This window comes from Amborella trichopoda, chromosome 3, assembly GCF_054954075.1.
Source record: "Amborella trichopoda isolate Santa Cruz 75 chromosome 3, AtrichopodaSantaCruz75HAP2 v2.0, whole genome shotgun sequence".
Lineage (NCBI taxonomy): Eukaryota > Viridiplantae > Streptophyta > Magnoliopsida > Amborellales > Amborellaceae > Amborella > Amborella trichopoda.
The window spans coordinates 39484508-39498024 of NC_142338.1; the positions used below are offsets into that span (position 1 = coordinate 39484508).

At 35.0% G+C, this 13517-nt stretch overlaps 2 pseudogenes across 2 annotated transcripts in view; one reads left to right on the top strand and one right to left on the bottom strand.

Annotated features, from left to right (window-relative positions):
• Positions 1-13517, top strand: part of LOC105420826 (dihydroflavonol 4-reductase-like) — a 90164-nt pseudogene that overhangs the window by 44937 nt on the left and 31710 nt on the right. The gene's annotated exons all lie outside the window — the stretch shown is intronic.
• LOC18422619 (uncharacterized) lies at positions 180-9991 on the bottom strand (annotated as a pseudogene). Its single transcript, XR_016052357.1, has 11 exons — positions 9698-9991; positions 7919-8035; positions 7603-7795; positions 7238-7403; positions 6875-7051; positions 2672-2822; positions 1732-1788; positions 1452-1577; positions 1118-1210; positions 959-1029; positions 180-553 (listed from the first exon to the last, which is right to left on the bottom strand). The product of XR_016052357.1 is annotated as an uncharacterized LOC18422619 (transcript).

The following is a 13517-nucleotide window of genomic DNA, read 5'->3' on the forward strand; positions in this document are numbered from 1 at the left end:
ATTCAATTCTATGCAGCTCACACTTGAAAGAGGACATCAACAATAAAAAAACTAACACATGATCTTCCCAAAACCAGACAAAAAAAAAAGGAACTCAACTAATATATCCTCTACACAACTACCATCGAATTAGGAATTATAGCATAAGAGAGAGAGAGAGAGAGAGAGTTGAGCGAGAATTACTCAACAACTGTGTTGCGCCTGGTTGTCGAACTCTTGTTAACTTCAGCTCTGCGTTTTTGGTACAGATTTTTCCTTTTCTACCAATTGACAATGATAGCAAGGCATGTCTATTTCACATTCCTATCTCTGACTAATTGCACATACAAAAAACTGAAAACATAAATTGGAAAGAAAAGGAAAAAACAGTGGATTATAACCTTCAAATTGAAACATGGGTATGGCAACACTGTCAATCCAGAAGGAGGGAGGGTTGTTTTGAATGAGTGGCTGCAACTGAATCCTGTCTTCTCCTTGAGAGCTCTGCAACTTGTGAAGACAACGGTATTGCAAGCGCACACTCTCCCCCATGTCAAGAATTTTCAACAGGTACCTGCAACCAAAATTGCATTTTCCTTCATGCAGTTAAATTATATTGAAATTGTAATAAAACAAAAAGGTTCTAAAGGAAGTCAAATACCACCGTAAAATGAGAATCTGAAAACAGGGTTGAAATTGAGGGTAACATGGTGATTGAGGAGTTTTTGGCAATCAACCAGAAAGCCCAAGAGAAATAGAAATGAAAAGAAAAAAAAAGGCAAAAGTACAAATCACAGTAAAATCAGAAGACATTTGATCATTATTTCCACCAAAAAAGATCCTAAAGTTCTCCCACACAGACAAGATATTACGAGTGCACAATAGTTCCAAGTTATTCTCACAATTTGAATAAAGAACAGCTTTCCGTAGTTTTCCATCTTGACGTTATTCTGGCAGTAAGAAAAGTACACAAACTCACCAGCCATTGAGACATTGAGATGTGATCACTGCTTCCCTTCCTACAAATTTATCAGGAGTCCTCCTGTTCCCCTGCATAATTAGTCTTCCTTTAGTTCCCTCAATAAGAATTTACACGGAGAGGTTTTACCGGAACTTAATATCTGAGTGTGTATACTACCTTGATAAGAACTTTCTCATTAACTGCAAATGGATACTGGACTCCCTTTAGGTGTTCAGAACCATCTCCGTCAACACCCATATCCCCATTTTCCTGTAAGATCAATGTTTGAAAAGTCAGGTAAAGGCAACAGGAATCGCAAACACAAATATTTTCTTTTCAATGAGATAAAAGCAATTTTTCAACCCTGGCATCTCTCTGGAAGAAACAATAACAGAAAAGTTGAGCTACTGCTGATTGTTGAATTTCTTCTTCATTCCTTCTGTTTCTTTTTTTGAGGAAGGAGTATAAAAGGAGATACACATAAGAAAGAGTTTCGAATTTGCATGAATACCTTGTTAAGCCTCTTGATTGCATCTGTATGTTCCCCAGCTTCTTTTCGGCGCTTTCGAAGTGTTGCATTGTGGAATAGCCTTCTAATCATCCTCATGTTTTACAGCAGCAGCAGCAGCTCTCAAAGCTGTAAAAAGACATCGGTTATTTTTCTATTTTTAGTTGAAAAATTCAGCTTCTTCAGAAATTAAAAGAAACAGAACAACTATTTAATTACCTACTTATTCTTGGGGGAAAAAAATTGAGCATATGACAATTATTATAGCTAACATGCATCTTACCATGATTTGGAATCAGAGTGGAACCATCAATCTCTGCGCCACAAATATTGCATCTTGACAGGAAACCATATTTAGTTCCTCTTCGGAGCCGCATTTAGTAGTTCAATGGCAAAACAATGCACAGATATCTTATTTTTGAATTATTATCACTTAGAAATACAAAGATTAAACCCACCATAGAAACCATCCTAGTATTAGAAAGATGTACTTTAGATCGAAATTTCAAATATTTCGTTATAAGCAATACTTAATACGTGATAAATAATCCAAAACAGATATGATGGTCATGTTAATCAGAGTATCTGTAGCCAGTCCTAATTTTCCCACATGAAAAGACAATGGCATCCTGCCATGTTTCACCATTAAGGCAACTTATCATTAATAAGGTCAAAGAAGTGCAGGATAAATATATATACATGTCAGAAAACCCTGGGCCAAATGGCAATATGAATAATTAAACTGTGGAAAATAAAAAGAAAACTACAAACGTTGAAACACATATGCAAAATGGTACCTCCCAACCTGTTAAGAAAACGCACTAATTAATGAAAGCTGTAATAGCAATCCAGGAAGGAAAAAACAAAGCCATCACACTTTTCAAAGGTAAAAGAAGGGTTTTGATAAAATGTATACATGGAGGCAAAACATTGTCATGAATGACCAATCCACCTTGGGCCCTAACTCCTGAAAACACTTATTGCACTCTTTATTCTCTAAATTGGATGTGATCAGAAAGAGTCATTGAGGTTGTAGTGTTCATTGTACTTGGTGATTGGGGGAGTGGGTGGGCGGTAAGGGGAATAGCATCAGTTGGTCACGATATCTTCTGCTTATAAACTGTTCTGTTTCAGAGGTATTTTGCTTCGGTTTTTAACATGCACAGTTTTCCTATCTTTTGCAATATCTCTTGCATTACAAATTAAGACAGGAGCATTTGTTACCATTTCAAGGACCTTCCTCAGCATGAGACCACCAAATGAATGCCCGCAGGAGACCACAAAATGAATGCCCACAGGAGACCAACATGGCATCTTCAAGGAATACACTACTGGCAACATCATATAATTATACGCAAATAGTAGCCTTTCATATATTCATTCGCATATACCAACATTTGAGCTTTCAAATTGTCCAGATCAACCCATAAGGAAAGCACAATGTTACGACAGCATAATTCAAGTGATAGATGGAATCTAGCCTTCACCATAATCAATAAACAAACTGCTAAAAACTAATTTCTAAGATGAATATGGTATACAAACATTTTAGTCACTTCAATAAAATTTACAGCACAAGAGAGCATTGAAAGATAACTCTGAACTCTTGATTTCTTTACTCGAGCAGAAATATTCCATTACTACAAAAAATTCGACATTGTCAGCTTTCTTTGATGAATAATATTTTTATAGCGTGTAATGCAGAGCACAAAAGATGGTGCTCCCATTATACAGTACACAGAGAAGCTTTAGAACTTACTAAGTTACTATACACACTGTCACCACGGCACTTCATCTAGGCTGGTGTCCCATGTTAACACTGCAACTGGGTAGATTATAAACAATTAAGTATTGTGTAGGGGCTGACGGTAGGGTTTGAACCCAAGGCCTCCTGGCCTACGGTCCTCTACCGCCTGGTCATCCACTTATTATTATGTATTGAGAAGGATATTTTAGCGTAAAAAAGTGAACATTGCATGTTATTTATATTATAATATAGTCATATGGAGGTGTCTAGCCTTGTCTGCTTTTTAGGACACAATAATAGACACATTGGACATTTGTAGACACCAATAGTCATGTCAATGTTCATGTATCACAAACAATACGTTGAAAATCCATATAGGCACCCCATGCTTTCCATGAACATGAACAACTATCTCAAAAAAGGATACACCATCCACTATGCAGAGATTTTCTAAGACAACCCAATTGATAGCAGAAAAGCAATTAAAGGAACCACAAGATGGAGTATGCAAGCTGTAAAGGAAAAGCTTCAATCAGTCCCAAGTCCCAAACAAGGCCAAACCTTCGTTGTATACCCATCTGAACAAAACTTCATTTAGAAGTTCCAACAATGAGGTTAGTTGCCACCACTCATAATTTGGATGGCTTAATATTGCATTTAGAAGTTTCAATATATATTGTGATTTCTGAAACTATCGATCTGGCCATTTTTTTGAGGTATCTGTCTAGTATAATATGCATAAGACCATAGAAAGGGAGTAGAGAGGTCACTATGGAAACATATCCTTCCACTGAAATCTAGGACTGACATTGCATCTCAGTCCAAATCTATCACATGGGTTTGTGTTCAATGGCTTCAAAAATTCTCTTTCGGGGAGACCAGGAAAGGTATGGTCAAGGTTTCAATGAAGAGATAGAATTGTACAACAGGTCTAGAGAACCAAATGTATAATGTTTATGAACTTAATGATAGTTAGTGTCTACATCAATATGCAACAAAAAACTTTCAAATGAAATGAGTTAGCTTGCAATTTCAAGTGACACAGTAGATAACAGCCATCCAAATTAAAGAGACAGCAATAGTCCATCAAATTAGCTCCAATAAGAAAAGGAGAAAAGTATCAAAGGAGGAAACAAATTACACATCCTTTTAAGTACCTAAACAGGCCACCTCCCTTAACACAATACATATATCAAAATGAAAGAGAATAAGTTTGCATAAAATCAAGGCTATCAGATCAGCAAGAATACAGAAGAGCAACAACCAAAATAAAGGAGCATGAAAGACGATTCACAAGACAAGGGATTTGTCAGTTCAGAATTTTGGAGACAATACATGTAAGGTTCCTAAGGAAGGAGATACTGTTACTTTGAAAGAGGAAAGGAGATACTGTTGAATATATTAAAACATGATTCTCTCATTTCTTTCATTGTCTTGTAAATATGTATTTTGGAGTCAGGAGCATCTTCCAAAAAAGCCAAAAGAAAGGAAAGGGGAAGGGCAAAGAGGGGGAAGCAAGCAGTTACTACAAGGTCTCCTCCTCCCTATTCCACAGGTGAAAAGCAACTCATAAGATGGTATACATTTTATCATTATTTTTTATGCATCTGCTCCTCCAATTCTTCTACGGGTAAGTTTTAGTTCTGAACATACAAAGTACACACTGAAGAGGAGGGAAATAACAAGAAGCTCCAAATCCATGAGCAGGAACAGATTAAGAATATCAAAATTACAAAAGATTGCATTCCCAAACTTGAAGACTCAAAACTACAAAACTACTTATGATAGGGGATCCCAGAGAACACTCCTCAATGTTGGCTCTGAAGTTATGTTATTCCGAGGTTGCTGTCACCCCAAAAAAACATCGAGGATAATTATCTAAAAATGAACACAAAGTGTACAAGACAAAGAGGATAGAATATTCTTTTAACAAATTCTAGAAAAAATGTTCTTAGAGAGGATAACATAGAATAGGGACAACTGACTCATGCAGAACAATGAACTCATCGCTTACCAATAATAAATACATGACAAGTACTTGTATAACTCATAACTACACAAAAGATGCACAAATACATCCGTTAATTAATAAAGAAGATTGAAAAAGCTTCACCATTAACAGCAGAAGATCCTAAATCAACACAAACAAGAAGATCCCAAAGCTAAATTGCACCACACAACTTAACAGCAAACTTCATACAATGGAATTTGGAAGAGACTGATTCAAGACAAAGTAATATATCTTTATAAATAAGAGATAACTAGTATAGCATTTCATGCTATTTGAAATAATATTTGCTCTCAACCCACTTTTGTGGCATTGAGACACAATACAACTTGCGGAATTTGGAGGAGACTGATTCAAGACAAAGTAATAATCTTTATAAATAAGAGATAACTAGTATAGCACTACATGCTATTTGAAATAATATTTGCTCTCAATCCACTATTTTAAGAGTTGTATTGAGACACAATACAACTTGCTGCTGACAATATTGACATCCCCATGCCAAAAAGCTGGCAATATCAAAGCAAGACTGTTTCTTTCAATGCCAACCCACCAAACTAAACATCAATTGCACTATTAAAATAGTGAATCAATCAAGCTAATATGTTTTCACCAAAGAATAGGACTCCTAATAGTGTTGATGCCCTTTTGCATAAGTAACACCAAAGTGAGAGAAACAATCACAAAAGACTTGTTCCTTAAATTCAGCCTTCATGAATGTCCACTCATTTTTCATAGATTTCAACCTAGCAATTTTAACTCCTGTTTCAGTTTCAATCCCCACGCAGCAAATATCTCTTCCAGCCACACTGATTTCCCTTTTCAGCATCAGAATTTTCTGTAACTCATGCATAAACCTTCACCAAAAAGGTTGTCACTATTCCTCAAACATTTTTTAAGTAAAACAATCTCATCCCAGGCAAAAGTTTTCAAATCTGAATGGCATAGAAACACCACCAGACAATGTAATCCGGCAAGACCAGGCTACAGACTAGAGCCAACCTCAGAGGGCCCGTTATGCCTCTATGGGGAAATGCAACTCTCATCCCATTAATATTGGGACTCAGTTCTCTGAAGTCATAACTAGGTCAATCTGATTATGAGAACCACCATCCAAATTGCCCCATCGAAGGGCAAGCCCACAATTTCAGTTTTTCTCATGATAACCAACAACCTCTCCAAGCTCCTCATAATGACACCAAACCCCTTTCTCAAAAAATTTGGTTGATATTCCAAGCATTGATCGAATAATGACAGTCTAAAGTGGATAATGAGCAAACTTTTGATGCAGCAGAGAAGCATTATCGAATAATTGGAAAGCTCATAGAACTTGCCAGCAGGACCAATATTTACCATCAAGAATAAGCCTATGAAAAATATCCCACACTGCAAAGAAGGGAAGCCTTCCAGACAATCCTATACTAAACAATAGAAATAGTTTTGTTGTTAGTCTCCAAGGATATCTGCATAATGAATAGTTAATAGTGGACGGATCCCCAAAAGGATTGTGACCCTACACCCTCAGCATCTGTCAGCTCAGGTTAGGACAAAAGATGATACGGATATTATCAAAACAAAGTGATTCAGAATGAACTTATGGACCACTAACTCAGAAGTTGAAGCAAATCAACATTCGAGTTATCCAAATAACATAAGTGCATCCTAACTTACGTAAGTATTTTCTGCACGGTTGTTGCACATTGCATCATCTCCAGCAGATAGATCATCCATAAACTGGCTTACAGTGATGGGCACAAAGCTCTGTGGGATAACATGACCAGCTGCTGCTATTGGGGAACAGTCCAATAGTGCATTGCCTTGGGGCATGGTCTAAATGCCAAAGAAGTCCTGCAATAACAACAATATAACACAGATATCACATACCCTACTTAGCACAAAGGTTTATCATGCAAACATGATTATAAATCATTAAGGTTAAAAACACCAACAAACTGAAGTACCAAATATTTCCATAAATAATGTTTACAAAGCAAATCGAAGGAAAAATGTCAGCATTGCATATGTAAATTCAACCTGCCACCAGTCATGGCGCCTGATGTTTAGTCAGGAGCTGTCTTATAAGAAGCAGCAAGCTGAAGGCCAGCAGTGGCATGGCTGAGAGCCCTGCCTGTGAGCAATAAAATATCCCCAGCCCTGATCCACCATCTGCTACAAACCAACGGCCATTTGGGTCACAAACCTACAGAAGAACCAACTGTAAAGATGATTTGAGGATCATACTAAACACAATATTGATGATCATCGAGTACAAGAACCCATAAAAGAGTAAAACAATAATAAGGAAATCAACAACCTTCTTCAAAATTGGAATAAGCATGTCTACTGAATAATGACAACATCAGAAAGAGAATTTTATCTACTAAGGAGAAAATAATCACGTGAAGTCCTGGACAGTCTGAAGCAATCAAGATCAGCAATCCCTTCTCCACCTCATAGATCATTCCAGACTTTCCTCCACCAACAGCCACCTTCCCATTCTGTACAGAAGCACGAGAATAACTTGCAACCAGTACTGAGGAAGATGCCTCATTGGGAGGTAAAGATGTATCATCCAGCAATTGGTTAAAAACACTGCCAAGGGAGAGAAAAAAAGAAAAATCAGATGAATGAGAGAAAGCAAATGTATTTGTGAATAGTGAATGAGAGTAACTGATATCATGATTTATTAAACAATAGTATTAATATTGTGATTACTCGCTGCGCAGACGAAGATGTCTTGCAATAGCACACAAGGCTGCACGAGACACTTTCCCCAAACATCTAAAAACCTCCCCCATACAAGGTGGATATGAATCCCGCTCTTCTAGAGCCCTACAAATCAAAAGTAGTCATTATTATCCCATCCACCAAAACTTTTGCAACACCAAACTACGGGAAGGCACTGGAGATTAGCAAATAAGAAAAGAAATGAAACCAATGCAACATGGATTGACAGAACTATGCGGCACACTGTGCATCACACTGACAAATGGATAACCCAGAGAGTAACAATATTCTGGATGTGATCTAGCACCAAAAAAGAAAAAGGGAAATCATCTTCAGTGGAAGATACACATGAGTAAGAATTTGACGGACAGGTATAACGTTGGACAAGAAATCATGCAATACAAAAATGAAGACAGAAAAAAAGTGAAGAGAAGTGGAATAAAATCAATCCACCCATTTAGATGGGTGGCAAAAGCAAGTAAAATGCATAGAAGTAACCAAAATTATTGTTGCAGGATTCTTATTATTCCTTATGACCCAATTCTTGCAAGGCATGGTGTAGGAAATATAGAAACCAAATTATGCATATGAGCAAGGAATGGTGATGCTTTTTTTTCCTGGAAGACTTAGATCATGAGGGCACTGTTTCTTTCTCCACATCAGAGGAGGGGGAAAAAAAAAAGTTATATATATATATATATATATATATATATATATATATATATATATATATATATATATATATATATAGGGTGTGGTTTCTATAAGGTTGCAACCTTAAACAATCCAATTAAGGTTTATTATAACATGCAATTTTGATGTAAAAAATTCTTAAGATTATCCAAAAATTTATTTTCATACCTAATTATAGAATTTTAAACTTTAAAAATTGTTAAAATCAAGTAGATATGTAAAAAATTGGAAATCTTGAAAATGGACGGTCTAGATAATGTTTTGCATGATGCAATATTTCTGGGATTCGAAATCTTTTTTTTTTTTTTTTTCATTTTCATACATCTCGATGTCGAGATGATCTATAGAGGAATAAAAATAATTCTATATATATATATATATATATATATATATATATATATATATATATATATATATATATATATATATATATATATATATATAGGTTGTATAAGGTTGCGACCTTAAAATGTAGAATTATAGATGCACCTCAAAAACATCCAATAGAAAAGGTTATTTTAATGGTGAAAAAACCTCTAATTGGTCATCTCGATATCGAGATGTATGAATATAGGGAAAAAAAAGATTTTGAGTCGAATAAATAGTGCATCTTGCAATACGTTATCTAGAGTTTAGACAGTCCATTTTCAAAACTTTCATATGTTTATAGATCTACTTGATTTTAACCTTTCTTGGAGCTTAAAATTTTATAATTAGATATGAGAATAGATTTTGAGATAATCATAATATATATATATATATATATATACCAAACTAACCCTAGGCCTATAAATTTAGAACCTTTGAAGAGAAAAACAATATTTCAATTGCATAATCCAAAAGGATAACTAACTAAAAAGACAAGATATGCTATTTAATCAATTTTAGAAAAATATATTTATGATTCTTGAATAATAAAGCAGAGCAAATATTATAACAATGACTGAGAATGGAGAAATATCTAGAATTATCCAACTAGTGTAAGTAATTCCACGAACTTTTATACTAAATATGAACTTTAATTGCATTTCTAATTACAACAGTATAAAGGTTATGCCTTAAACAGTAACTTACTGATTACATATGCAAAAGCTGGCAAACAGCTTCCATTCATCACGGTAATGACTTGGAAGGGAACTAAGATTACAATCACACATTACAATATCTAAAGTGGTTTATAGCATACCACTATTTACATAGACCAAGTAATAAAAGAGTAGAGTACATAAACAGTTATCCGGGCAGTTGAATAAGAAGAAGTACTTAGTTTACAAGCTTTCGGTATGGCTGGACCAAGAGAGAAAGAGGGGTGAGAAAGTTTTTACAGAAGAGAGGGACTAAAAGAGGGATTAGAACTGAGAAGTTCAACCTTTTCTTCACTTTTAGGTTCTGCCTCCTTTTATAGAGGGCGGAATTCAAAGTTTATAGGTTATTTTTTATTTTTGGCACTTAGTGGAGCGTCGGTGATTCCTTTTGTCGGACAGCTGGTATCTTCTTTTTGCTAATGGAGTGTCGGTGATTCCTTTGGTCGGACAGGTGGTCAACAGCTCCTGTCAGATAGGTGATGTTTTTGGATGCTAGTGTTGGTAGAGACACTGTTATGTCGGTAGTGGATGCTGAGCTGGCGAAATACTATTTTGGCAAGACACTGTTATGTCGGTAGTGGATGCTAAGCTGGCGAAATACTGTTCTGGCCAATATTATTTTATTTGATATTGGGCGTCGGGCCTTGGGCCGGCTTTTTATTGATAAAGGTCAGCTGATATTGTTGCTTCACAGTCCTCATTTTCCATCCTGTAGTCTTCTTCATCATCATTTTGCTATGAAGTTGTGGTATTTGCTTCTTCCTCAAAGATTTGTAATAATTGTCTTTCTAATTCTTCTTTGGTCGTCTAAGGGTGCTGTTTTCTCATTTTTCTGGTATATTCTGACAGACTATTTGGGTTTTCATATTGGGATGGTGTTGGTATTTTCCTCAATTTTATTTTATCTGGCTCCAGATTTTTGTTCTCAAACACATCCCACCATTTAACAGATATCTTTTTTCTATGGCTGGGAATATATTCAAAATTATTGGTAGTATTCTCAGATATTCCATATGTCCATTTCATAATCCATGATATCTGATTGATAGCCATGAAATACAAATGGTAATCTATATTTGGTTCTTTATTATTGAATTCCACAAATTTTGCTTGGGATACTTGGAGATTTTCAGGTAAGATCTGGGATCCCGATCCCCAAGTTAGACATCAATTCCTGAACTAATTTGGGAATGGTTCAGTAATAGGCATTTTTATTTGGACAAACCATGTATGGAAATTATTGCTATTTTGGAGAGAAAATATTTTGTGCCAGACATCTATATATTCCGAATATTTATAATATTTGTTCTGGAACTCTTGTGCATGTAATTTCCTTCCTCTTGAAGGGTCTGAGCCTTAATCACTGTATGGTAATATTTTCCTTATTTGTAATTTTGAATATGCAACTATTTTGGTATTATGCTGATAATAATGAACCAAAGAAACAGAACCTGTTTCCAGTAAGACTGCCTCATACCATTCACGTGTCTTATTTCCGTTTGAGGGATTGAGGTTTCTGAGCAGATATATGTTAGCAATTCTGGCTGGGTCTGCCATTGCATGCTCATCCTCTATGATAGAATCAATTTAAAAAGTAGTTTCTTCAAATTGAGATTTTCCTGAAGGGGACAATCTCTTGGGAATAGGGGATTGAGAAAATACTGGAGTCTGGTAGGAAGTTATTTGGCTTGAATATTCGGGATAATTTGTTGGACTGGTAGGTGGATAGCTCATTATTGGAGATCCAACTGGAGAGGATGGAATTATATCCATTTTTAGCTTTGCCTTTGTGCCCTTGTTTTGGCTATTCATATTTATTGTATTGGGTAAAATTTTCAGATTATCAGAAATTTCTGGCTGGTTATTGGTGTACACCTGGTCCCGACGCCCCCTGCAAAAATTCACGAGTCAAAAAATCAAGACGAGAGTTAGCAATACCACGTAGATGCTCAATAGTAAAATCAAAAGAAGAAAGAATAGCTTTCCAACGAGCAAAAATTTATTTAGAAACGAGGTTTTGAACATTTTTTAGTAAAATATCGCGGGCTGCTTTACAATCGGTGCGAATTTAGAAGGTTGTATTAAGAACATCGCTTTGAAATTTTGTAACACAATGAACTATTGCAAGTATTTCTTTTTTTACCGTAGAATAGTTTTGCTGAGTACTATTCCAGGCTTTTGAAGTGAAGCGAACTAGTTGTTCTTTATCACCAATCTTTTGTTTGAGGATACCTCCGAGACTTAGTTCAGAAGCATCACATTCTATTATTTTATCAGCATTTGGGTGTGATAATGCCAAGCATGGTAATTCTTTTGCCTTGCTCTTGAGGCGTTGGACAGCTAAAGTATGTTCATCCATCCATTTGGGTGGATCTTATAGATGAATTGATTGCAAAATTATCCCATTTAGACCTCAAAGAAAAAGATTCAAATAATAAAAGACAAAAGAAATAAAGGAATTATCATACAAGAACCTGCGGCACTAACCCTTCAAGAGGAGCCAGTAATAGAAAATACTGTAGAAAATATGGAAATTGCTTTTACTGAAAGTAGTCAACCTAATAATCAAGATATTCATAGAATATCTTATGGAACAAAATGGAGGCCTGTAGCTAACAAAAGAATGTACCATACTTGACCAACCCCTGTAGATATCCAATTCGAAGAAGATATAATATCCCATATAACTTCCTATTCTGGAAGACCCATAGTTAATTGGAACATAGATGGAATGTCTGAACACCAGATATTGGATACCATGAAACATATGACAATGTACGCTTCAGCCTGCAAAATGGTAGGTAATCATGATCAAGAAGTAGCAAAAGCCATAGTCTGTGGATTCACAAAGGATGGCGGGATTTTTATTTAAATGATAATACTAAACATCAAATACTTACCAAGACTCGACAATGGGTTGTAAAGAATGAACAGAATCAAGATATACCCTACAGTGAAAGTGATGCAGTTAATACACTCATATATACAATAACTCTTCATTTTGTAGGAAGTACAGCATTACTAGAAGCAAGATCAGAAGATCTGCTCTCTAATTTACGATGTCCTACTTTATCCCATTATAAGTGGTATAAAGATATTCTCTTTTCCAGATTATTAACCAGAGAAGATAGTCATCTAGATCATTGGAAAGAAAAATTTATTGATGGATTACCTTATCTTTTTGCGGAAAAAGTTAAAAATCGTCTTAAAACTAAAAATGGTGGTATTATACCATATTCCTCTTATACTTCAGGAGAACTTTCAGCAGAAATATGTGCAGAAGGATTAGCTTTGTGCACAAATTTGAAACTAAAAAGACAATTAGATAAACAGAGAATGACAGGTAAAAAAAGAATTAGGAGACTTTTGTGAACAATTTGGATATAGTATCAATACATCTTCGAATAAATTAGGCAAAAAGAAAAAAGATAAATCAGCAAGAAAAGATAAAAGAATATCCAAAAAATATAAAAGAAAAAAATTCATCGAAAGATTCTCTCCTAAAATCATATATAAGAAAGGAAAAAAGAAAGTACTTGTATGTTACAAATGTGAAAAAGTTGGTCATTACAAAAATACCTGTAAAATAAAAAAGAAGATTGATACTATAATACTAGATGAAAACATTAGAAATAAAATATAGGATATCATACAAATTTATGATGTAGATTCATAAAACAGTTCAACTGAAGATAATAGCAGAAGATAATAGCAGTGACTCATTAATAGGAAATATTGAAAATATATATATATATATATATATATATATATATATATATATATATATATATATATAGAGGATGAAAATC